This window comes from Ursus arctos, unplaced genomic scaffold (assembly GCF_023065955.2).
Source record: "Ursus arctos isolate Adak ecotype North America unplaced genomic scaffold, UrsArc2.0 scaffold_15, whole genome shotgun sequence".
Taxonomy (NCBI): domain Eukaryota; kingdom Metazoa; phylum Chordata; class Mammalia; order Carnivora; family Ursidae; genus Ursus; species Ursus arctos.
Window position 1 is genome coordinate 45,632,890 of NW_026622819.1, and position 24,840 is coordinate 45,657,729.

General features: G+C 41.0%; 1 protein-coding gene across 2 annotated transcripts in view; it reads left to right on the forward strand.

Moving 5' to 3' along the window:
• The window catches only part of SGCD (sarcoglycan delta), a 910,180-nt gene that overhangs the window by 510,766 nt on the left and 374,574 nt on the right, over positions 1 to 24,840 (forward strand). Inside the window, exon 1 of one of the 2 annotated variants that reach the window (XM_026510846.4) lies at positions 14,166 to 14,840. The exons of the other annotated variant lie outside the window; for it this stretch is intronic. The gene's annotated coding sequence lies outside the window, so the exon portion shown is untranslated. Of the gene's footprint in view, positions 1 to 14,165; positions 14,841 to 24,840 lie in introns of those variants that run through there. 2 annotated transcript variants of the gene reach the window in all.

The following is a 24,840-nucleotide window of genomic DNA, read 5'->3' on the forward strand; positions in this document are numbered from 1 at the left end:
TCTTTGTACTTATGTTTTAATTATTCAAACAGCCTTATTTATTTCCATTTAGTTTTATTAACACAAGACTTAGAAATCCTTAAAAAGATCTCCAGATTGCATAAGAGGGGGTAAAGAGAAAAGTAGACAACCAGGCAATGTAACTTGGTACGCAAACCATATTTTAGGAGTTAACTCCCAGCAGAAATTACCCAAGAAAAGTAAAGAAGTAGTAGAGTGAATCATATCCTCGAACCACATCATTGGTCCTATGAGGCAAGATAGGTATAAAAAATGTGAATCTTTTGCCAACTCGTATATTACCTATCTCCATGATTCTCACCATGTTCACTCAGGTCTTAGTTTTTCATGTAAGTAATGAAAAAATTGGACCTGATGATCCCTGGTTTCCTTCTAGATCAGCGTATGCCCACCATTTGTGAGCTTTAAAAATTATGTGAAATTCTCTTATCTGCAATCTACTGCAAAAATGATACCAGAATATTTGGTTTGTGCTTTTTTTTTCCAGCTTTAGTGAGGTATAATTGACAAATAAAAATTGTATATAGTTAAGTTATACAACATGATTTGATATACCTATATGCTGTGAAATGATTCCTGCAATCAAGCTAATTAATACATGCATCACCTCATGTAGTTACTGTGTGTGTGTGTGTGTGTGTGTGTGTGTGTAGAATATTTCACTTTACCCTTTTAGCAAATTTCAAGTGTACAATACAGTGTTATTAACTGTAGTCACCATTCTCCTGTCTGCTTCTGAGAGTTTGACTTTTTCAGACTCCACATATGTGAGAGATCATGTAATATTTGTCTCTCCGTGTCTGGCTTATTTCACTTAGCACAATGTCCTCCAGGTCTGTCCATGTGTCAGGAATGGCAGATTGTTCTTCATTTATGGCCAAATAATGTTCCATTTTGTGTGTGTTTATGTGTGTGTGTGTGTGTGTGTGTGTGTGTGTGTGTGTGTGTGTGTGTAAAATCACATTTCTTTATCCATTCACCCACCTGCGGACACTTAGATTGTTTCCAGGTCTTTGGTATGGTGAATAAGGTGCAGTAAACATGCGGGTGCAGATATCTCTTCAAGACCTTGATATAATTTCCTTTGGATACCTATACCCAGAATTGTGGTTGCTGGATCATAAGGAGGTTATATTTTCAATTTGGGGGTGAAACTTCTTACTGTTTTCCATAATAGCTGAATCAATTTATGTTCCCACCAACAGCGTACAAGGGCACCCTTTTCATCCACCAACGCTTGTTATTGTCTTTTCGATACTAGCCATCCAGACGGGTGAAGTGAAATCTCATTGTGGTTTGGTTTTGCATTTCCCTGATGATGAGTGATGCTGAGCAGCTTTTCATATGTGTGACCGTTTGTATATCTTCTTTGGAAAAATGTATGTTCAGGTCCTGGGCCTATTTTTAATCATGTTGTTTTTTGCTACTGAGTTTTACAAGTTCCTTAAATGTTTTGGATAATAATTCTTCACCAAATGAATGGTTTGCAAATGTTTCTGTCCATTTCATAGGTTGCCTCTTCATCTTATTTCTTTCGCTATATAGAAGCTTTTTAGTTAAATGTAGTCCTACTTGTTTATTTTTGCTTTTGTTGACTGTGCTTCTGATGCCATATCCATGAAAGCTTAGCCAAGACCAAAGTCAAGGCAAGTTTTCCCTGTTTTCTTCTAGCAGTTTTACCTTGACATGTATGCAATTTAAGTCTTTAATCCATTCACAGTTAATTTTTGTTTAGACACAGGTTTGAGTTCGATTTTGTTCTGCATGTAGATATCCAGTTTTCTCAGCACCATTTATTGAAGAGACTATCCTTACCCCATTGTGTATTCTTGGCATCCTTTTCAAAGATAAGTTGACTCTATATGCATGGGTTTATTTGTGTGCTGTCCTCTGTTCCATTCGTCTGTGCATCTGTTTTTTTTTTTTTCCAGTTACATATAGTTTTGATTACTATAACTCTGTAGTATAGTTTGAAATCAGGAAGTATGATACCTCCATCTTTGTCCTTCTGTCTCACAATACTTTGGTTTTTCAGGGCCTTTTGTGGTTCTGTACAAATTTTAGTATTGTTTGTTCTATTTCTTTAAAAAAATATCATTGGAGTTTTGATAGGAATTGCATTGAATCAGTTGATTGCTTTGGGCAGCATTGACATCTTAACAACATTAATTTTTCCAAACCATGAGTCTGGATCTTTCCATTTATTTTTTGTCTTCAGTTTCTTTCATCAGTGTTTCATATTTTTCACTGTACACGTCTTTCATTTCCCTCCTTCAATTTGTTTCTAAGCATTTTATTCTTTTTGATGGTAGTGTAAGTGGAATTATTGTCTTAATTTTTTATCATTTATTGTTAGTGTATATAAATATAACTGATTTTTGTGTATCAATTTTGGATACTGCAACTTCACTGAATTCTGACAATTTTTTGTTGTAATCTTTAGGGTTAGAAAACTCTATACATAAGGGGCGCCTGGGTGGCGCAGTTGTTAAAGCGTCTGCCTTCGGCTCAGGGCGTGATCCTGGTGATCCGGGATCGAGTCCCACATCAGGCTCCTCCGCTGGGAGCCTGCTTCTTCCTCTCCCACTCCCCCTGCTGTGTTCCCTCTCTCGCTGGCTGTCTCTCTGTCACTTAAATAAATAAAATCTTTAAAAAAAAAAAAAAAGAAAAAAAAGAAAACTCTATACATAAGATCCTGTCATCTTCAACAAGACAGTTCAACTTCTTCCTTTCCAATTTGGATAACTTGTATTTCTTTTTCTTTCCTAATTGCTGTGACTACAACTTTCAGTAGTATGTTTTATGAGTGGGCACCCTTGTCTTGTGTGTGTGTGTTTCTTTTTAATTTTTTATTTTCAGAGGGGAGCCCTCCAATTGATTTATTCAAGTATAGTTGACACATGATAATACATTAGTTTCAGATATACAATGTAGTGATCCAACAACTCAATACATGATTCTGTGCTCACTGCGAGTGTATCTACCATGTGCCACCATGCAATGCTATTATAATACCATTAACTGTTTTCCCTATGCTGTACCTTTTATTCCCATGACTTCTTTATTCCATAACCGAAAACCTGTGTCTCACATTCCCCTTCACCCATTTTGCCTATCCTTCCACTCTCCCCCTCTGGTTAGGCACCCTCGTCTTATTCCTAATTTTAAAGGGAAAGCTTTCAGTTTTTCACTGTTGAGTGTGATGTTGGCTGTAGGCTTATCATATAACAGCCTTTATTATGTGGAGGTACATTGCTTTTTCATTTAATTTGTTGAATTTTTATCATGAGAACATACTGAATTTTCATCAAATGCTTTTTTTCTGTATTTTTTGAGATAATAATATAAGATTTTTACTCTTTATTTTGTTAATGGAATGTATCACATTCATTAATTTACTATGGTGAACCATTCTTGCATCCCAGGGATGAATCCCACTTGATCGTAGTGTATGGTCCTTTTAATGTGCTGTTCAGTTTAGTTTGCTAGTATTTTATTGATGATTTTTTGCATCTGTGTGTTTCAGGGATTTTGGTCTGTAAGTTTCTTTGCTTGCAGTGGCCTTATCTGGCTTTGGTTTGAGGGTAATGCTGACCTTGTTAAATAAGTTTGGAAGTGCTTCTTCCTCCTTTAATTTTTTGGAAAAGTTTGAGGAGGATTGGTATAACCTTTCTTTTTCTTTCTTTCTTTTTTTTTTTTTTTTTTTAATTTTTGGTAGAATTCACCCATGAAACCGTCTGGTCCTGGGCTTTTCTTTGTTAGAGGTTTCGATTACTGTTTAATTCTCCTTACTAATAATTACTCTGTTCAGATTTTTTTTTTTCTTTATGATTTATTCTTGGTAGGTCATAGGTTTCTAGGAATTTATCCATTTCTTCGAGGTTGTCCAAGTTATTCGTGCATTCTTGGTTGTAATAGTCTCTTTGTATTTCTGTATGATTAATTGTAATATCTCTTCTTTGATTTATCATTTTATTTATTTGAATACTCTTTTTTTCTAGGTTAGTCCAGCTAAAGGTTTCTCAGTTTTATCTTTAAAATAAACAACTCCTAGTTTCATTGTTCTTTTCTTTTGTTTTTCTGGTCTTTCATTTATATGTGTTCTAATCTTTATTATTTTTTCCTTCTGTTAACTGTGGGCTTAGTTTGTTCTTTTTCTAGTCCCTTTTTGTGTAAAGTTAGGTTGTTAGAGATTTTCCCCCATGTAGATATTTCGCACTATAAACTTTCCTCTTAGAACTGCTTTGCTACATCCCATAAATTGTAGTATGTTGTGATTCCATTTTTGTTTGCCTCAAGATACTTTTTTGTTTTTCTTTTGAATTCTTCCTTGACCGATTGTTTTCTCAGAAGTGTGTTGTTTAATTTCTACATATTTTTGAGTTTTTTAGCTTTTGTTCTGTTACTGATTTTTTTTTTAAGAAAGCATGTGAGTAGGGGGAGGGGCAGAAGAGAGAGAGAGAGAATCTGAAGTAGGCTCCACACTGAGCATTGAGCCTAGCCCGGGGCTTGATCTCACAACCCTGAGATCATGACCTTAGCCGAAATCAAGAGTTGGATGCTTAACCAAATGAGCCAACTGAGCCACCCAGGCACCCCCCATTATTATTTTTGAATTTCATACCATTGTGGTCAGAAGAGATACTTAGATATGAGTTTAGTCTTGAATTTGTTATGACTAGTTTTATGGCCTAAGATATGATATATCGTGGAAAATATTTCAGGTCCACATGAGAAGGACATGTATTCTGCTGCTGGCTGAAATGTTCTGTATATGTCTGCTGGGTCCATTTGGCTTATAACATTCTTTACAAACACTGTTTCCATATTGATTTTCTGTCTGGGTAATTTATTCATTTTGTAAGTGTGGTATTGAAGGTCTTCTACCATTATTTTATTGCTGTCTATTTCTCTCATCAGTTCTTTTAATACTAGCTTTATATAGTTAGATGTTCCAATGTTGGGTGCATATATGTTTACAATTATTATATCCTGATAATTGAAAGACCTCTTCATTATTATATAGTGACTTTGTCTCCTGTAACAGATTTTGACTAAAAATCTATTTTGTCTGATAAGACTATAACCACTCCTGGTATCTTTTGGTTGTCATTTACATGGAATATCTTTTTTTAAATCCCTTCACTGTCCACTTATGTGTATCCTTAAAGCTAAAATGAGTCTCTTGCAGGCAGCATATTGCTGCATCTTGTCTTTTCTGTCTATTCAGTCACTCTGTGAATTCTTCTTAGAGAATTTTAATTCATGTACATTTAAAGTGATTATTGATAGGTAAGGACTTATAACTGCCATTTTGTTTTCTTACATTTTTGTAGTTCCTTTGTTTTTACTGTCTCCTTTTGTGATTTGTGTGTGTGTGTGCGTGTGTGATAGTGTGCTTTGATTCCTTTTTATCTTTTGTGTATCTAGTAGAGGTTTTTTCTCTTTACCACAAAGCTTATATTAAAAAAAAATCTCATAGTTATAACAGTCTATTTTAAGCTAATAAGTACTTTAATTGCAAAGAAAATCACTCTACACTTTTACTTCTCCCCCCATTTTATGCTTTTGATGTCATACTTGACATTTTTATATTGTTCATCCATTAATAAATTATTGTAGCTATAGCTGATTTCAATGCTTTTATCTTTTAACTTTGAAACTAGAGTTAAGAGGGATTTATATGCTACCGTTATAGTATTAGAGTATTCTGACTGGCTATATATTTACCTTTATCAGTGATTTTGTACTTTAATTTTTCATGTTGCTAGTTAGCATCCTTTTGTTTCTACCTCAACTCTGATTATCATTTCTTGTAAGACAGGGTTAGTGGTGATAAACTCCCTCAACTTTTTGTTGGCAATGTCAGAATCTTATTTATTACCAGCAATGTTCATTATTAGTAAAATACTAAACATTTATTAAGCAACTGTTATGTGCCAGACCCTATGCCAGCTGTGAGTTTGCCCAACTATGTGTCTTTCACATATGTAAATGAATTCCTTCTAAAGATCAAATAATTTGAAATGTATAACATTGCATTTTCTCTTGTTGGCAACTTTTCATTTTTTTGGCGTGCAGTTGCTGGAATTTGGTTTTGAATTTTGAGGCTTAGCCTTCAGTTTCAAGCAGTACTCCTCATTCAGGGAGCTTATAATTAGCTCGAAATTCCTGCATGCAACGGTTGTATTTTGTACCACTGAGTACTGATGGGACTATAAAAACAAAGATGAGCAGTGCTAACATTTTTCAAGTATAGGCCTTATTTATTTCTGCCTAACATGGGGTGCCTATCATGAAGTCTGGCCCATTTTTATTGATCAATAAATTTTATTTCCAAATAAAAATGTGATATTTCCAGAGTTTTACTTTCAGCAAGCCTGTAATACAATGAGGGATTATGGACCAGAAAGAATTTTGGAAGAACTGATCAGTGTTTTGTGTTGAAAAGGAAAGAATGCATGGAACCATCTGTGTAATTTACTGGTGTTTGCTTTACCTTATTTATTTATTTATTTATTTATTTATTTATTTATTTATTTAAGATTTTTTATTTATTTATTCGACAGAGACAGCCAGCGAGAGAGGGAACACAAGCAGGGGGAGTGGGAGAGGAAGAAGCAGGCTCATAGCGGAGGAGCCTGATGTGGGGCTCGATCCCAGAACGCCAGGATCACGCCCTGAGCCGAAGGCAGATGCTTAACCGCTGTGCCACCCAGGCGCCCCATACCATATTTAATTGATTTCTCTTAAGAAGATATATTTACAGTGTGTGTTATTACACGTCACATTAGTTGTCAGGTGTGTCCATTCCTTCTCAGAGTGCTGACATAGCTTGATAATCCTTCATTTTGTACCATGCATATATTGGAGTTAACAAAGCAGAAAATGACTTCAGCTTAGACACTGTGTCTGGCCCGTGGAGATATTCTCAAAACTGTGGGTCACCGATTTGTCACTGAGCCAGACTTGCTCCACAGAAAAAGTCTCTTCAAAATCAACCAGATAATTTTGCCTTTGTCCAATGAAAAGCAAGGTTGGATTTGTTTGTTTTGAAGAGCCAAAGCTGGGTGAGTATCATTTTGCATCAGGCATTATTTGTGAAATGAACGGCTGGCATTATGTACTGTCGTAATTACCTGCTGTTAGTTTAACTCAAATTCAACTGTTTTTGGCTTGTATATAGTACATACTTTTCTATCCTTTAATTAAATAATGCCTCATAACACTTTTTAAAGGACTTTCCCTGGGCACGATTATGAATATGTCTCGGTGCCCTATCATCCATAGCGTACATGGGACTTTGTCTGCCTTCACTTTCTCTCAGTTTCCTAGTTAGTCTGCTCAGTTCATGTGGTGCAGATGGGGCTGATTCCTTCCTTTTATTCTCCAGAACTGTCATAGGAGCCAAATTTGGCCAACTTGAGAACCTCATGCCCCCGTCACAGGGATTTATTCAGGGATAAGCGTACGGCTCAAGCTTAGAATCCTTTCCTGGAAAGGATCTTCTATTTTTCCTGTGGAAGTGAGCTTGGGACACCTGTGGGCATCTTACTACCCAACAGGGAGAGGGAAACTGAGAATGAAACCAAGAGAAGCCTAGAGAAGGAGAGGGAGATAGAGCCTTAATTGTATTTTAACTACATACTCCATCCCACCTTAAGATCCATCACTTGGGGTTATAGTTTCATGATTTAGGACCCCGCCTTTTATCCTTAGGCTAATTTGGATGAGTTCTGACTGCCGTAACCAAAAGTTTCCTGGTGAATGCCTCTTTTCAGATTAGTGCCAGAACGACTTTATGCCTCTTAATAACCCCTCAGTAGTATCTCAGCTAACCCTGCCCTCTCAAGTAAGTGACACAGGGAACACTCACCTTTATGATCACAGCCATCCTACCTTGTACCTCAGACTTTAAGGTCTTTGCTAGGAACCTGACTTGATAATTTCTCACAAAGTCTTGTAGGTGACATGTAAAGGATTTGTTAGTTTGGGGGAGTTATTTACATGTCAGAAAGATTAAATGAAGTCTAAAAACTCAAGGTAGGGGCGCCTGGGTGGCATAGCGATTAAGCGTCTGCCTTTGGCTCAGGGCGTGATCCTGGCGATCTGGGATCGAGCCCCACATCAGGCTCTTCTGCTATGAGCCTGCTTCTTCCTCTCCCACTCCCCCTGCCTGTGTTCCCTCTCTCGCTGGCTGTCTCTATCTCTGTCGAATAAATAAATAAAAAATCTTTAAAAAAAAAAATAAAAATAAATAAAAACTCAAGGTAAAGAAAATGGAGTTAAACGCATGTTCTTGCACTTGGGTTAAAAAAAAAAAAAATCCTGCATTCACTTACTTAAAATATCTATTGTGCACTTCCTAAGAGCTAGGCACAGTGGAGGGAACTCAGACACAATAGAGAGTAAGCAGTTTCTACCCTCCTGGAAAATAACCATTTTTTCTATCAGGACATTTTGACATGAATCAAATAAAAATACAAATAAATGTGTAATCACATCTATGATAAGTACTGGTCTTTGGGCCTGTGTAACGGGTGGTTCTGGGTGTTCAGGGATAACTGAATCTCAGAGCAAATGATAATAGAGTATAAATTTGAAAGTTGAAGAGGAGTTAAAGAGCTGAAAACATGAGAGTGAGGGTAACTTCCAGGAAAAAGAAAAATCTTTCCAGAAGGAGAAAACAGCTTTGTAAAAGATTCTCAGGTGGAAAGATACATGCTCTCTTTGAAGAAGAGAAAATGGCAGCAGATGAGACAAAGGACGTAGACAAGGGACCAGAGGAAACCAGGCCTTTCAAGTCATGGTGATAGTTGCTGTCTTTACCTTTCAGGCAATGGTAAGAAAGACATTTAAGGAGTTCAGTTCACAGAGTGACACAATTAGGTTTATGTTTTAAAAGTTATCACTGCAACTTCGTGATGTTAGGTCTGGCTGGTATTAGAATCACCTGGATTACTGGCTTCCTGTCCCATTCCAGTAGAACCCAGTCTCTGGTGTGGGCCCCTGGCTCTGGTCATCTTAAAAGCTCCCTCCAGATGATTCTAACATAAAGCTCAGCTTGAGAATCACAGATGAAAACCAGGTAGGAGACATAAGAGCATCTGTAATAGAGAGGATCTGCGAGCTGGCTTCTCAGTATGATTCCAGGTTATCGCCCCCCCCCCCCAATCTAATTGTGAGTTGCATTAATGGAAACATACTGCCTGAATGAGAGATTTGTGCCTCTGCCCCCAAATTAGACCCAGCACGCCTGAAAATTTTGTTCACTTCTCAGCATCAAATTTTAAGAGGAAATTAGCCAAATTGAAACATTCCTAGAAGATGATAAAAAGGATCTGAGCCATAATGAGCAGAAATGATCCAGTAACACCAGATATATTGAAATTGTAATCGAGTAATCCTTTACCAATGGTGACTTAGGACCTCTGTTTTCAAGTAAGTCAAAGGCTATTATTTATTCGTAGGGTAAATGTGAGGTCCAACTACTTCCCAGTCTTAGATATTGGAAACAATGGCAGGAGATGGTGCAGAAAAGAATCCTTGTCCTTGTGAAGGTTTTGTTCCAGATGAGAATGAAGTTTTCTTGCTCATATGATCCTTAAGATCAGAATTTTATTTTTTATTTATTTTTTATTATGTTCCATGAGCCACTGTGTAGTACATCATTAGTTTTTCATGTAGTGTTCAGTGATTCATTGGTTACATATAACACCCAGTGCTCATCACAACATGTACCCTCCTTTATACCCATCATCCTCTTCCCCTCTCCCTCTGAAACCTTCAATCTGTTTCCTGAGGTCCATAGTCTCTCATGGTTCATCTCCCTCTCTGATTTCTCCCCCTTCAGTTTTCTCTCCCTTCCCCTGTGGTCCTCCATGCTATTGCTTATGTTCCACATATGAGTGAAACCATATGATAATTGTCTTTCTCTGCTTGACTTACTTCACTTTGCATAATCCCCTCCAGTTTCATCCATGTCAATGCAAATGGTGGGTATTCATCCTTTCTGATGGCTGAGTAATATTCCATTGTGTATATATATATATATATATATATATATATATATATACCACATTTTTTATCCGTTCATCTGTTGAAGGGCATCTCGGCTCCTTCTGCAGTTTGGCTATTGTGGACATTGCTGCTATGAACATGGGAATGCAAGCTGGTACAACCACCCTGGAAAACAGTATGGAGGTCCCTCAAGATGTTAAGAATAGAGCTACCCTACGACCCAGCAATGGTACTACTAGGTATTTACCCCAAAGATACAGATGCAGTGAAAAGAAGGGGCACCTGCACCTCAATGTTCATAAGATCAGAATTTTAAACTGATATCTGTGGTTAGCATCTTTAGAATCTGTATGTGTTACAGGGAGCTACATTTCAGCTATTAATTTTAGAACATTAAAAGTAGAAATCTCTGAAAAGCAAGGAGCTCAACATCTGTGGAAGGATTCCCGCAGAAATGGCCCTTGTAGAATCTCAGGGCAAGGATCGAAAGAAGTAATAGGAAGAAGACTGTTGAGTGGTCTGGTCTACTGATCTCTAGAGTCTCTGACAAAGTGAAAACCAAATGTTATAGTATCAATAGCAGCACTTACATAGTCTGAGCATTTACCATGTGCCATCCACCGGAAGTGCTTTATTATGCATTATCTCACGTGAGATTTATGACACGCTTCGAGCAGATGAGGAAAATTAAACTGTATCAAACAATATTTTTTGAAGTTAAAAACATGACTTCTACAAATATAAAGTAAAAAGATGTAAAAAAAAATTCATGTGACTCATTAATTAATGGGGGTGTCAGTATGATGGTAACATTGGTTCCAAGGACAGTTGAGGAGCTCTTTGTTTATAGGTGCATTGATAAAAGCATGCTAGTACAAGATTACTAGATTGGATAAAAAAACCTGATTAATGTTTTATAGAGCAATAAAGCATTGCAGTTGGGATTATTTTTTCTACTGGAAAAAAGAAATTTGTATCTTTAATAGACAAAAGCCTTCAAGGTAATGCAACTTCACTAAATTTGGGGCCATTATTTAGTAGTGAATAGTGAAGTGAGCAAAGCACAGCTCGTTAGTGAATTTTTTTTTCTTTCCTTTCTCCTTTTTTCTTTTTCTTTCTTTTTTTCTTTGTTTCAGGAGTAGAATTTAGTGATTCATCACTTGCATATAACACCCAGTGCTCATCATAACAAGTGCCCTCCTTAAAACCCATCACCCATTTAGCCCTTCCCCCATCCACCTCCCTCTGTCAACTCTGTTTGTTCTCTGTTGTAAGAACCTGTTATTGTTTGATTCCCCCTCTTTCCTTCTCTCTTTTTCCTCCCTTCCCACACATTCATCTGTTTTCTTTCCTAAATTCCACATATGAGTGAAATCATATGGTATATTGCTTTCTCTGACTAATTTCGCTTAGCAAATACACTCTAGCTCTATCCATGATACTGCAAATAGAAAGATGTCATTATTTTTGATGGCTGAGTGATATTCCAGTGTGTGTGTGTGTGTGTGTGTGTGTGTGTGTGTGTACACACATATATACACATAGCACATCTTCTCTATCCATTCATCAGTTGATGGACACTTGGGCTCTTTCCATAGTTGGGCTGTTATTGATAATGCTGCTATATATATTGGGGTGCATGTGCCCCTTCAAATCTGTATTTTTGTATCCATTGGGTATATATTTTGTATCCACTGGGTATAGGTCTAGTGGTGCAATTGCTGGGTCATAAGGTAGTTCTGTTTTTAACTTTTTGAGGGACCTCCACACTGTTTTCCATAGTCGCTGCACCAGTTTGCATTCCCACCAACAGTGTAAGAGGGTTCCCCTCTCTCTGCATCCTCGCCAACATCAGTTGTTTACTGAGTCCCTTAGGTAATTCTTGAGAGCCCATGTTACGCAATTGCCACATAACACTTTGAAAGAACATGATTATCTTTTGGACTTATTTTCAGGTTTGGATGATGTTTCTTAACACTGGAAGAGTTAAGTAACTTTTCAGGATTTTCGAGCTGTACTATTGAGGCTGGGTCACAACTAATCTTTCTCCAAATACCCATACTGAAATGAGTCATGCAGCAAATATTCGGGGGAAGTACTAGGGAAGCAGCTTTTGAATCACATCACCCCTGTCCTGCCTTTGTGTTAAGTCTGATCTTGTTTTTATCAGTTACTTTGTTGGTTTAATTGATTCCTAAAACATTTGTAAACCACTCCAAATTAACCTCTCCTCCTATTTTGTTCCTGCAAGAGTAGTTTGGCACACCAAACATAATTAATAAGTAGCCAGTGGCTCATTAACCACGTGGTACTGTTGGCTCTAAGACAAAGGCTGTGGAACCCCAGGTAGAAACCTGATTCTTTAGTATTTACTGCAGCTGTTTCCTCAATAAGATTTCTTCATCGGTTTACAGGATGTGTGTGTGTGTGTGGTTGTTGGTAACTTAGGATGTCGCAGTTACCAAAGAGGGGATAGTAATTGCTGATGGTCTGCTATTTTTAGAGTGGTAATCTTGAGCTCTTAAGGTTTGGAGAAGTCCAGTTCTCCGCAAATGGCACTTTGTTCAGCCTCCTGTAACTGACTGCAGATTGGGTTTCACTGTTTTCCTTTCCTGTGAGTTAATCTTGAGGAAAGACTTCAGTGTTAGGTTTTCAGGGTAAATGAAAAGTAGCTGTATGGTTGGCTTAATGTTCCAATAAGGTATTAGGACACTTGCCTGTGTTTAAGGTGATAGACCCCTATTAGGTAAAGGTAACGTGGCAGAAAACTAGTCAATCAAATGATTTATTTTAGGAACTCAAACTACATATGAGAGTACAGTTTTTGCTTTTTAAAAGAAAGAGTCTGATTTTTGCTCTGTTGAGAGAAAACTAAACGGGAATTTAAAGGCCCTGTAATAATATATTTAATAAATATAATGTATGATATTTAATTTATAGGCCACTTTGCATGGGTCATCTCACCAAATCCTCAACAGTTCCATGAGGTAGAGTATATTGTTGTCTCCATTTTACAGATGAGGAAACTGAGGTCCACAGGGGTTAAGCGAGCTGGCCAAAATCACAGCCAGTCAGAGAGGCAGAGTTAAGATTAGACCCAGGCCAACTGATTACAAGCCTACTGTTGTGAAGGTCAGATGGCATCACCTTTCCCACGTGATGCTGGGATGGAGAAAGCACATAGAAAATTAGCCAAAATCCCATTTTCTAACCTCAGCTCTAGCATTAACTGTCTTCGCAACTCTGGCTGAGTCATCTCATCTGTCTGGGCCTCCATTTCCCTCTGTAAAATGAAGGGTAGAAACAATTTGGATTGGATGGTCTCTGGGGTTCCTTCCAACTCTAAAGTTCTCTGATTCTGTAATTGCATCCTGACCTTAGAGGTGCACGTGCTTCCCTCCCCATACACACACATACACACGGCTTCCCAAGGCAAAAATCTAATCCTGCTGTAAGTGCCCATTGTGATTTGATGCAAAACTCAAGACTCCACCAAATCCTATCATGTACAGCAGCCCCTCGGGAACACCCACCACTTTTTAAAATCTGGCAAGCCAGTTCTTTAAAATAAGTTGCTAACGGGGTGTGTTTTTAGTAGGTAAAAATTAAAAAAAAAATCTCCACCTCAAAACAAATGAGGCTTTCAATAAATCATCTCTTTTCTACAATGTTACCTTGACAACTTAGCTTTGACTCATAATATGTGGGGTTTTCAATGTGGGAGAAGAGGGGTGTCCTCTTTGTATCTTTAAAGATTTCCTCTTGTTTCATGGTAAGAGGAAATGTCAAAGGTAGACCACAAAATCCTGCAGAACGTACACAGGTCATCTTGATGGAGTGTCATCCAGAAACAATCACAGGCGTGCAGAATGAGGACGTACTCTGATTATAGGTACATTGTTTTCTCCTTTCTATTTTCCCTAACCATCACACATCACACATCCCAAGAGCACACGAAATGTTACTTTGCAGGACCAGCACAGTTACAGAGCTGAGAGCCACGAAAGTGCCCCCCAAGTAATTGCATCATTTTTAGTTGCAGCAGCAATAGATGCACATAGGAGGATGAGGGGACAACCCCGAAGTACTGAACCAGTGTAGACATGCTAAACATATCGTTCCCCCTCCAGCCGCTGAAACCGCGAGCAATGACGGAGGCAGGGGCAGGTAGGGAGTTCAGTTAGACTACACCTCTTTCAGCTGCAAGAGGCTCCTTACGGGGCGGGCAAGCGCTCCGGGGTCTCACCAGGCGGGGTGAGCCCAGGGCTGCCGACGGGAGAAGTTAGAAAGGAGCAGCGTGGAGCAGAAGGAGAAGACGCGTTGGCAGCCTCTAGCAGCCCAGAGCAGAACCCCGCACAATGGCTGACCCATCAGCCTTGGTTCTAGAAGCACTCGGCTGTTTGGGGGGACTCTGAGCCCGGCGGCCGCCGTGGGCGCTGCTGCTGGGGCGGGAGTCTGCGCTTGACACATGTGTTTCCCATTGATAGCTGGAGACAGCCCAGGGGCTCCGCGTTGGCCTGACAAAGCCGTATTGAAGTACAGACAGAGTACGGTTTCAAAGCAGTCAGAAAAAGAACGGGAATGCTGTTCAGGAAATTCTTCAGGCATGGGCAGGGACTTGGCTGCAGTTCTGCACTTGGAAAATGTGACCGGGGCCGCTTCTGAACACAGGCTGGGCCCGCGCTCACTCGGCCGGCTGCGCGGCCGCCTCCTTCACAGCGTCTGGGCGCTCGGGGACTCCGGGGACTCCGGGGACTCTGGAGGAGTCTCAGCAGGCGCCCTGGGAAGCACCCGGAGAGGTAGGGCGCTGCTCATTCGTGCACTTCCACGCTGCGCTTTCTCAGCCTGCTGTCGGCTTGGGCTTGCAAGTACCTGGAGTTTTCGGGGTGTCGTGTGTGGGAGGGGGAGGACTTGTGCAAGTTAGAACTCCATCACTTAAACATTTGGTGTGGAGTGAGAATCCTTTTTCTCCCCCAGCCCTCTTCAAGATCCGATTTTCAGCAGGGCAGAGACACTTTTGAAAGCTAGGATTTAGCTAGCAACACAAATGTGGGAAAGGAAAGTATGTGAATGCTCTTATGGTCACCCTGCTCCAACCTCCCGTAACTTAATCTGCATGGAAGCACACTTCATTGGCAGGACAGATCATTTTGGAAGAAACTGTGTGTGTTCTTTGCTTCGTGAGAGTTTTTGAGAGGGTTTTTTTTTTTGTTTTTTTTTTTTAAGCAGAAAATAGCTTTCATTTTAGGAAAGCATCAGAGTGAAGTTTCTATTTTGGATTACACTTTCAGAGTGTGGGAGCAGATACGTGTGTATGAATTCTTGGCATCTTTTATTATTATATGGGATTTTGGCTGTCATTAAGGAGCCCAGTGATATGTTTGCCTAGAAATATGCTGGATCAACATTTGTGATTCTGTTTCTGTAATAATTTCCAACTTCTCCGAGTTGAAAAGTAACTGGCGGTTTTACTCAGAGAAAATACATTTGTATTTTGGAATTACAGGCAACAAAAGAGTAACAGAAAACTAATTTATTCAAAATCATTGTTAAAAGACAGAGATATAATGGTGTGAATTTTAGTTCATTAATTGATTGATTTTATTTTAGACCTTACTGGAAAGAGTGCTTTAACCGCCCCCCCCCCCAATTTTAAAGAATCCTTTCTTGTGCATATCAGCCATTATACAATATAGATTTTTACTGCCCCCGCCCCCCCCCCCCCCAGGAAAGCTCTGCCTTATTCTATGTTTCGCATTTAGCAGATACACAGTATAATTGCATTTAAGAAGCTGGCTCAGCTCAGAAAGGGCTAGACTGAACCTCAGGACGGCTCTGGGGATTACTGGCAGAGCAATCAGCAACAGCTTGGTGCTCTCCAAAGGGGCTTGGCCAGGAGTCTGTTTGGGGAAATAGATGAATGAATGGATTCAGGTGTGTGTTTACTTCAGTGTTAAAATCTCTCAGCGAGTAGCTAAGAGTAAAGATTAACGGGTGAATGAAGAATAAAGGGCTGGAGTTCTCCAGATCTTTGTCTGTATAAAACGAACGAGCAGGCAAACCTTGTGTCCCTTTGGTGGAAAGTCAGCACTCAGAGCCAGCAATTTGATTTTCTCCCCAGTTTTGCACCTGGAGGAGGGAATTGGGGAATGACTGGCAGCAGGGCTTCTTACCCTGAGCCATGGCCCACAGATGTTTTCTTCATCAGCCTCGTCTTTGGGTTGGGTTGGGTGGAGCGGGTTTGGCACTTGTGGGAGTGGGGTGGGATGCCAGCATAGACAGTGACTACATTTGTGTTTTTCTTAAGTGCCTACTGGGTGAGCAAAATGCCAAGACAGATTAGGAACCGGCACGAACCAGAGCCAAGCCCATTGCCGGTGAAAAAGGAGACTCCAGTGAGCTCTAATGTCATACTCGTCTAAATTTAGTGCGCGTCGAGCACTGACAGAGCAGGCGTGAAATGGCAGCTCCGGGTTGCAGCATTATGAACGGCAGTGCCTAAAACTTGGAAGAAACGTTAGAGTTTCCCTTTTTTAGAAGTAGAGCAGGGGCAAAGCAAGCTCCCTTGACATTTGACAGGAGAAAGAAGGGGGTGAAAGGGTAGATGAGAAGAAATCCAGGGCGGAGGTGCGGGCAGCAGGGGAGAGGAGTGGCCACAGCAGGCACTGGGCAGCCAGGGCAGAGGAGGAGACGGTGCCCGGGAGTGAAGCACGTAACTAGAGACAGCGCCAACCAGCAGGCACGGATCCCTGAAGAGAAGTGTGTGGATAAACCATGGCCTCACTGAAGAGAATTGTTTTACCCTCTACACAATGGGAGACCCCATGGTCAGTCTGCCCCGCTGTGCCTTCTGGAAGCAATCAGAGAGCACATTTTGTAAGAATGACAACGCCCGAGGGTTCAGATTTCCTAAGCAAGGAGGGAGCAGGCTCTTCGGGCTTTATTTTTAACCCATATTTCTTCCATCCAGAGATATTCCCACTGGGGGTGTTGAGTGAACGGACCAGGTGGAGATGGGTGAGTGATTGCAGTGAGTGGTTTGTTCTAGGCCCTGCCCATGGATACTTTAGCAGAAAGACAGACTTTTTCAAAATAATATAAAGTGATACATCTGCTTTATTTTAATGAATGAATTTACTTAAATTATTATTTTTTAATTAAAAAAAAACCTCTCCAAGGTCACGTACCCACATTATCGGTGAAAGTGTTTAAAACTAGTTTTCTAAGGTTAGGAGATTCATAGAATCATGGATTTGACCATTTGGAAGGGATTTGGGCCATCCTGTAGTTCAGAATTTCTTGAATATGAGTAATACGGAGACCCTTTTTATAATGGCGGGGGGGGGGCATTGATGCCCCTGTTGTTGATTTAATTATTTCGTTGTACTGTCATTTAAATATGTACAAACCAGAAATACCTACCTAGATATTACCTCTCTGCCTTAATCATTCTTGAACAGATACAGCACTAAAACAAATTTTTGAATTAAATACAGAAAAACTTATCTAATAATATTCATATAATCAACAGTGATTTTTTTATGTAGAAAATGCTTTATTGTAATTTAATAAGGATTATACCACAAATATGGCACTAACAGCAACTTTGGAGATTACTTTGATTTCAGCCCTCTTATACTCTTGTATCCTGGGCAGACACTTGGTTCTTCCATGGTTTTTTTCTCTTCACTTCTACCTTCATTATGTCCTTCTATTTGTGCCTTGAAGGAAAGTGCCGTTTTGTGTTATATCACATTATATCTTCATGACAACAAGAGTGGAATCACTTGTTGCCCACATGATCATACGGTTCATACGAGCACAGACACCAAAGGTAGCCAGTGGTTGGGAATGGGATCTGTATTTTCTGGGACAAAATTCACACAAATAAGCACATCAAAAAAAAAAAAAAAAACAAAACAAAAACAAAACCCAAGACCAAATTTGATGCAGAACCTCGAATCTCAGGGAAGATCTGAGGATCCCTCATGGGGACTCCACAGAAAGAGATGCTGATCCTGGTTGGCTCTGGTTCCATGTAAGAGCCTCTGTAGGAATCTGAGGAAGAATGGCTCTGGAAACACCCTGTCTGAATTTCTAGCATTTCTAATGGAATCCAGCCACTTCTACTTGTTTCATATATTGGAGTTTGGCAAGAGATTTCATCTGAAAAGAGTTTGAGTGCAGTGTAGGTGAAACTTGAGTTTGGTTGCAAGTCATAGAAACTCTGCTCACAGAAGTCGGAATGTGTAAGGCCTTGCTTTAGGCTTTTAGAGGTATAGACCATGCCGAGACAGTCAGAGCTGTTGGGCCCGCTGAGCCGTGTCCCCAGGGACCAAAGCCGCCTTTCTGCTTCACCATCCTCAGCTCTTCAGCTGAACTTCCGTGCTTGTGCCCATGTATCATGTTCAAGTCAGGGCAAAGGTGGCAGGGCATAAGGGGGAAAAACACCTCTCCTCGTGAGACTTGGCCCCTTTAATCAGGAAGGGTTCTTCTCCCGTGTAGATTTCCCCTCACATGTCAGAATACACACCCAGAACTGGATCGTGTACCCGCTGGCCCCATGCAAGGATATTACTGCAAAGGGTTAAAGCCGACCACATATCGCTCTCTGGGTATGGAGTAGGAGCCCCCAAGTTCAGATCAAGAGCTTTCTGACAGAATGAGCCTATCAGTGTTCCATCACCAGTGAAGACCAGGGAGGAGATTTGTAGGATAGGCATGGACAGTTTTGGCCACAAAACCTTAAAAAAAAAAAAAATGAATAAGCAAATACATTTGAAAAACACTGTTCTAGGGATGCCTGGGTGGCTCAGTCGGTTGACTGTCTGCCTTCCGCTCAGGTCCTGATCCCAGGGTCGTGGGATTGAGTCCCACATCAGGCTCTTTGCTCAGCCGGGAGTCTGCTTCTCCCTCTGCCTGCTGCTCCCCCTGCTTGTTCTCTCTCTGTCTGTCTTTCTGACAGATGAGTAAATAAAAACTTAAAAAAAAAAAAAAAGAAACACTGTTCTAATAATCCATTTCTTCCACCTTAAAAAGTGAACACTGAGATCAGCAAAGTGGACACTGAGATCAAAAGATTGCATAAGGGACACAGGCAGTCTGAGACCATGCCAGTGCTGCTTGTTCCTTGACCGTAGGTCTCGTGTGGACTGCATGTTATATCCATTGGCTCAGTAATGATAGCTTAGTGACACTTCGGAAGCTTGCTTCCAAAAAAAAAGGGAAAGTAACATTATAATGGAGTCTTAGTGTTAGGAGATTCCTCGGAAATCACCAGCTTCCATGGTTTCTTGAAACCTCCTGAATCAGAATTTCAGGGATTAAAGTTGAAGAATCTCTAGATTCTTGAACGCTCTCCAAGTGGTTCTTTTGAAGCCAGCCAGACAGTGGTGCACAGACTGAGTTTGGTGACCACTGGCATGGCTAACTCAGTATCCAGCGCAGGCCTGCCATATATGGCACTGCAGACAGGTTATCAGCCAGAGGTGATGGCAGTGCCTCCGATGACAGAGAACCTCAGTACACTGTGAAGCAGCTGGGGTCTTGTCTCACCTCCAGTCTCCTCAAATTGGATGTCTGTCCTTTGTAACCTGTGGCCATTGTCATGGACTCCGGAGCCACATTTGGGATTGGTGGTGGTAATTGGTGCAGAAGTGAGGTGAAGAAAGGGAGTAAAGGGAGAGGTAGTCAGACGTCTTGGGCTACATCCTGACTTCACTCATCACTGGATCTCGGCGTTCCCACCTGTAAAATAGGATCAGACGCCTCTAGAGTGTTCTCTGTTTCCCATAATCTTTGATTTTTATAATTCTAAAGCTCTTGCATTTCCCTATGAATGTCTTCATCTTTCTTTCCCAAGGCTGGGCATCCTGATGCTTTCATCTGTCCCTCATCTTTTCCTCTGCTGTTCTCTTTAGTCTTCTTGAACACATTCCAGTTAACTTCGTCCAGACAAAAATACGTCTCCCTGGACTCAGTTCCAGTCATCTGCCAAGTGCATATTCCATGAACAGAGAACACCGAACATCTATTAACCAAAGGGGAGAAAGTGATTTTATGGGAGAAGCAGTGCAGTAAGAAAGAAGAAAGGAAGGTGGGCTGATCTGATAGCAGAAGATACACACACACACACACACACACACACACACACACACAAAATATTAACAGAGAGCATGAGAGAAACCAGCAAAGAATGAAATAGGCAAATCAAGATCGAAAGAAGTGTGGGCACAATCAGCAGAGACGATGTTTTATACCAGTTTATCCGAGTTACTTTTTCTGTGTTGCCCAAATTTCTCGACAGATTCCACTGTCCTCTTTCTTTCACCTTCGCTGCCACACGGAAAGGTGATCGTCTTCATTACTGTTTCAGATTCCCGGTGCTGAGTGTGAACCACCTTATAGAAAGGCAGCCATGCACTCCGTGGCCCCTGGCCTGCTGTCAGAGGTTTGCAGGCTCTGGGAGGAGCGCGTCACCACGGTTCGCTACGCGTATCAATCCTGCGAGATTGGTTTGCTGGGAAGCCTTTGCTGGGGGGTAGCTCCGGGTGTGTGGCGGGTGCGGAAGCTACGGCTTTATTCTTCTTATCCGATAATGCAGTGGCAGATGTGAACACAAGCACAGGTTCCTGATAAAAACTATATTGCCGGGGATTAGAAACTCCCTCCTGGTTCACACCACTTTCCTTAGCTAGGTGATAGGATCAGACTCTCTCGTGAGCACCCTGACTTCCAAACAACATATTTCTGAGCCCCTGGAAACCTTGCCGTTATCTACTGGCTGGGGTGGAAGTATCGAGCCACTGTGACTGTTCTTCTTGAGCTCAGAGTGAACAAATCAGTTGTTAGCTCGTTTGTCCAAGCAGACATTGGCCACCACCCTGTTGTCCTAACTCTGGTTAGGGTTGTGGTACTGGGCATGGCGTGTTCAGTGGGAGAAGATTGCTTCAAACTGAGGAATAGCTGAGGAGCAGCGCCCTGCTGTGTTCCTTTCCTGCCTCTTCTTACCTGGGGTCGTGTGCCGTCATTTCTCTTGTCCTGGACTCTTTCTAGCTCTTTCCCTTTCTCCTTTTTTAAAATTTCATTCTATCTTCCTGTTGCCAGTTTTTCTCTCTATTGAGAATGTTTCTTCTCTGTTCTTTGTTCTGTTCAGACCCAAGTCATCCGCTTCCCTCAGTGGTCAGGAATGCCAGGAACAGACCAGAGTCTGCTAATAACTTGGACCCTGTAATGACAAGCATTAATTCCTAAAGTTGGGCATGACCTTCAGAGATTTGTGGCATCACTTCTGTTGTGGACAAAGCTACGCCTGGGGTTTCCCAGGCTGAGGATGCTCACAGCAGGTCACAAACTGGAAGTCTGAGGGCTGACCTACAGGCCCTATTTGGGGTCACAAAGTTTTTGTTTTGTTTTTTTTTTTCTTTTTCTAATTAATTACAAAGCATTTAGTCATTCTGAGATATTATGTACAAATCTGGATACTCTAGAAAGAGCTGAAGAGGGGCATCCCTGGTCTGGTTTCCCACGGCTTGCCAGTTAGTACAATCTGAGCAGTTCCTGGTCCTGTGAGAGGGTTATGTGTCCACTTTATTCCTAACCCCACCTTCTGATCTATAGGTGTTTATAATGATAGTCTTAATAGGGTTTCATGTCTGAACCACAGAAAATAGAAGATGATTTGAATGACCTTTTTTTTTTTTTTTTTTAATTCTTTTAAGGGTGGTACATAATGTATCATTCTAGACGCAGAAGAAAGAAAGGCATTATGACCTGATTCTCTTGGAGGGGACTGTTGAGTAGCAAAAGGCAGTAGGACAGCATGCCTAGAGCACAGGTGTCGAAGTCAGATATTCCTTCGAGTAATCACATCATAGGATCGTACATGGGATTTCAGATTTTAAATGTGATAGAAATCAGAACAGTCACTGCTTCCGGGGATGGGGATCAATTAGGAAGGGGCATGACAGGACTTTCTAGCGTTATGGAAACAGTCCCTACTTTGGTCGAATATTGTTTACACAGATGTACAGATTTGTAAAACTTGACCTGAATAGTTAATATCTGTGTATTTCACTGGAGCTGAGTTATAGCTCAGTAGACCTATATACATGCATACATGGAGGCCTGCAAGGACTTAGCCAAGTACGTGATAACTTCACTATTATTGTTAGCGTGTTTGTTTCTGGACACCTTGATTTTTTAAAAAAATAACATGACTAAAAATGAGATGAACAGCATTTCCTTCCAGACCACAGATTTCGTTGCAGATATTTGATAGCATAGCTAAAGAGCCTTACCAAACACAGTTGTCAGGGAAGAATCTACTGGATCAGTGCTAATTTTATGAAACTATCGAACCGCTATAAAAGGTTGTGCCTAATTTGTTGTAGCTGTTTTTCATGATGCTGTAGAAGTTTGTGGGTCTCAGAGACCTGTGAGAGATGGCTTCCTACCTGGGAAAACTGCCTGGACTTAGGGAACATGTACCCTGCCTGAAATACAGTAGCTGCTGTAGTATTCGTAGAATTGATGAATTGTCTTAAAATTAATATCCATGTTAAGAAATTCGAGCTCAGACTGTTACCAAAACATGTTTTGCATGAGTCCTCATGCTGTACTGACCAAATATACACATGGATGTGGAAGCCTTTTACACAAGTAGTAAGGGAATTTCAGCCACACACTCCAGTTTCAAAGTCTTGCTGTCTTTAACACGCTGAGTGAGTTTGGGTCGGTGATTTAACCTCTCTGTTTCTCAGTTTCCTCATCTGTAAAATGGGATAGTAATAGTACCTACCTCATAACGATAGGACTGTGAGGATTGAGGAAGTTCAGAAAAGCATTTCAAACAGCGTCTGGCACGTGGTAGCCATCACACAAGGGTCGGTCATCAGGTTTGCACGCCCTCTTTGTGCTAGCAAACTGACGGCTTTGTTGTGATCTGCCTGTGGGTGTTGTTCCAAAGGTGCATGTCTGGTGGCTGATGAAAGTGACGTCAAGCAGGTGAAAAGCCTGAAGCCTGGGATCTGTGGGGGACTTGTGGTTCTCTTGGGCCAACATTGGCCTTGTTCCTGACTTACTCTCTCATCTCCCTGATCTCCCTAAACCCGGTTTTCTCACCTCTTAAATAACGATTTGGGTTTCATACTGCCTGTGTTCCCTTCAAGCTTGCGTCTCATTGTCTGGTCTTAAGTGTTTGAGTCCTGGTCGTTATTATTTTACTATATAGCGTGGTCCCCAAGTCACAGAAGAGCTGTAGCGGCTCGACTGGGATTGTCCTTCTCTGGTTCTTGTCGCACTCATCACAGGCATTTACCAGGATTGGCCTCATACAACACAGCTGGTTTGCTGAAAGGGACCGTCACTCCTGTTAAGATAGCTGGCCATCGGGGAGGCCATGGTGGGTGGATGCAGGTTCGTTTGCATGTGCAAATGACACTATTAAAATTGCGGTCAGCTGTTTGAAATTAGTTGTCCTCTTTAAGGTGTTCGGTTTACACATTCTCTTCTAGTCCTCAACTTGCAACATAAAGAACTATGTTGAGTTTTACGGGCAGCCAAACCTTCACGGACTCTCAAGATTCCTTCAAGTCTGCTCACATATTGCCTTCTCCATGAGGTTGACCTTGCTCAGGCTTTTAAAAATTGAACTTGCTCTGCTCCCCTCCCCCACCCCTGTATTGCTGATCCCGCTTTTCCTGTCTTTTCTTTTTTTTTTTGGGGGGGGGGCGTCATCCTTGACCCGTGGTGTACTCATCCCCTATAACGTAAGTATAATGTACTTTGGTTTTCATGTTCATCTGTCTCTCCCATCACTGCCTCCTACCACTGCCATGAGATGAGGCGTCTGTGTTTCAGCTCCCTGATGTATTCCACATGCCCAGAACAGCCCCATGGGAGGATCTGAAGGAAAACACGGACTTGTCCAAAGGTGGCAGTGCTTACGCCACACTAAGTACACATAGATGGTAATTCTAAACACCTCGTGTTACGTTCAGGGAAAGGCATGTCTTTGCCACATTCCATGCGCAGCGGAAAGAAAACTGGACCTCAGTTCGAGTCAAGACCCTGACCAACTTACTAATCAGAGCTGTCCTTGAGGACTTCCCTTCACTCTTTGTACCTCAGGATCTTAATTTATGAAATAGTTTTAATAATTTTCATCTCCCAGAGTGTTGTCAGAAATTTATGAGCTCACGTATCCAATGATGGCTGGTACAAATATGAATGTGTGTTTCAAAAATTTCTTTCCACCCGGGGCGCCTGGGTGGCACAGCGGTAAAGCGTCTGCCTTCGGCTCAGGGCGTGATCCCGGCGTTATGGGATCGAGCCCCACATCAGGCTCCTCCGCTATGAGCCTGCTTCTTCCTCTCCCACTCCCCCTGCTTGTGTTCCCTCTCTCGCTGGCTGTCTCTATCTCTGTCAAATAAATAAATAAAATCTATAAAAAAAAAATTTCTTTCCACCCAAAACTACTACAGCTGGCACATCATACTTCTAAATCTCAGGGACAGTGAGAATTCATGGTCGTAATTATACTGAAATATCTTCCAGGTCACCAGAAATAAATATTTTGAATTTAAATATAAGGCCTATCATACTTTGGAGGAGAACTCTGTTACTATCTGTAAGAAACAATACCCCCCCTCCACAAACACACACATAGCTTGACCAAGCAATTCGATTTCTCAGGACTTCTCTGAGAGGCATATTTGGACATATATGAAACATGTATGCTGCAGTCCTGGGCTTTAAATAGCATTCACTTACAGGAGACTGAAACATTTCATCTCTAAG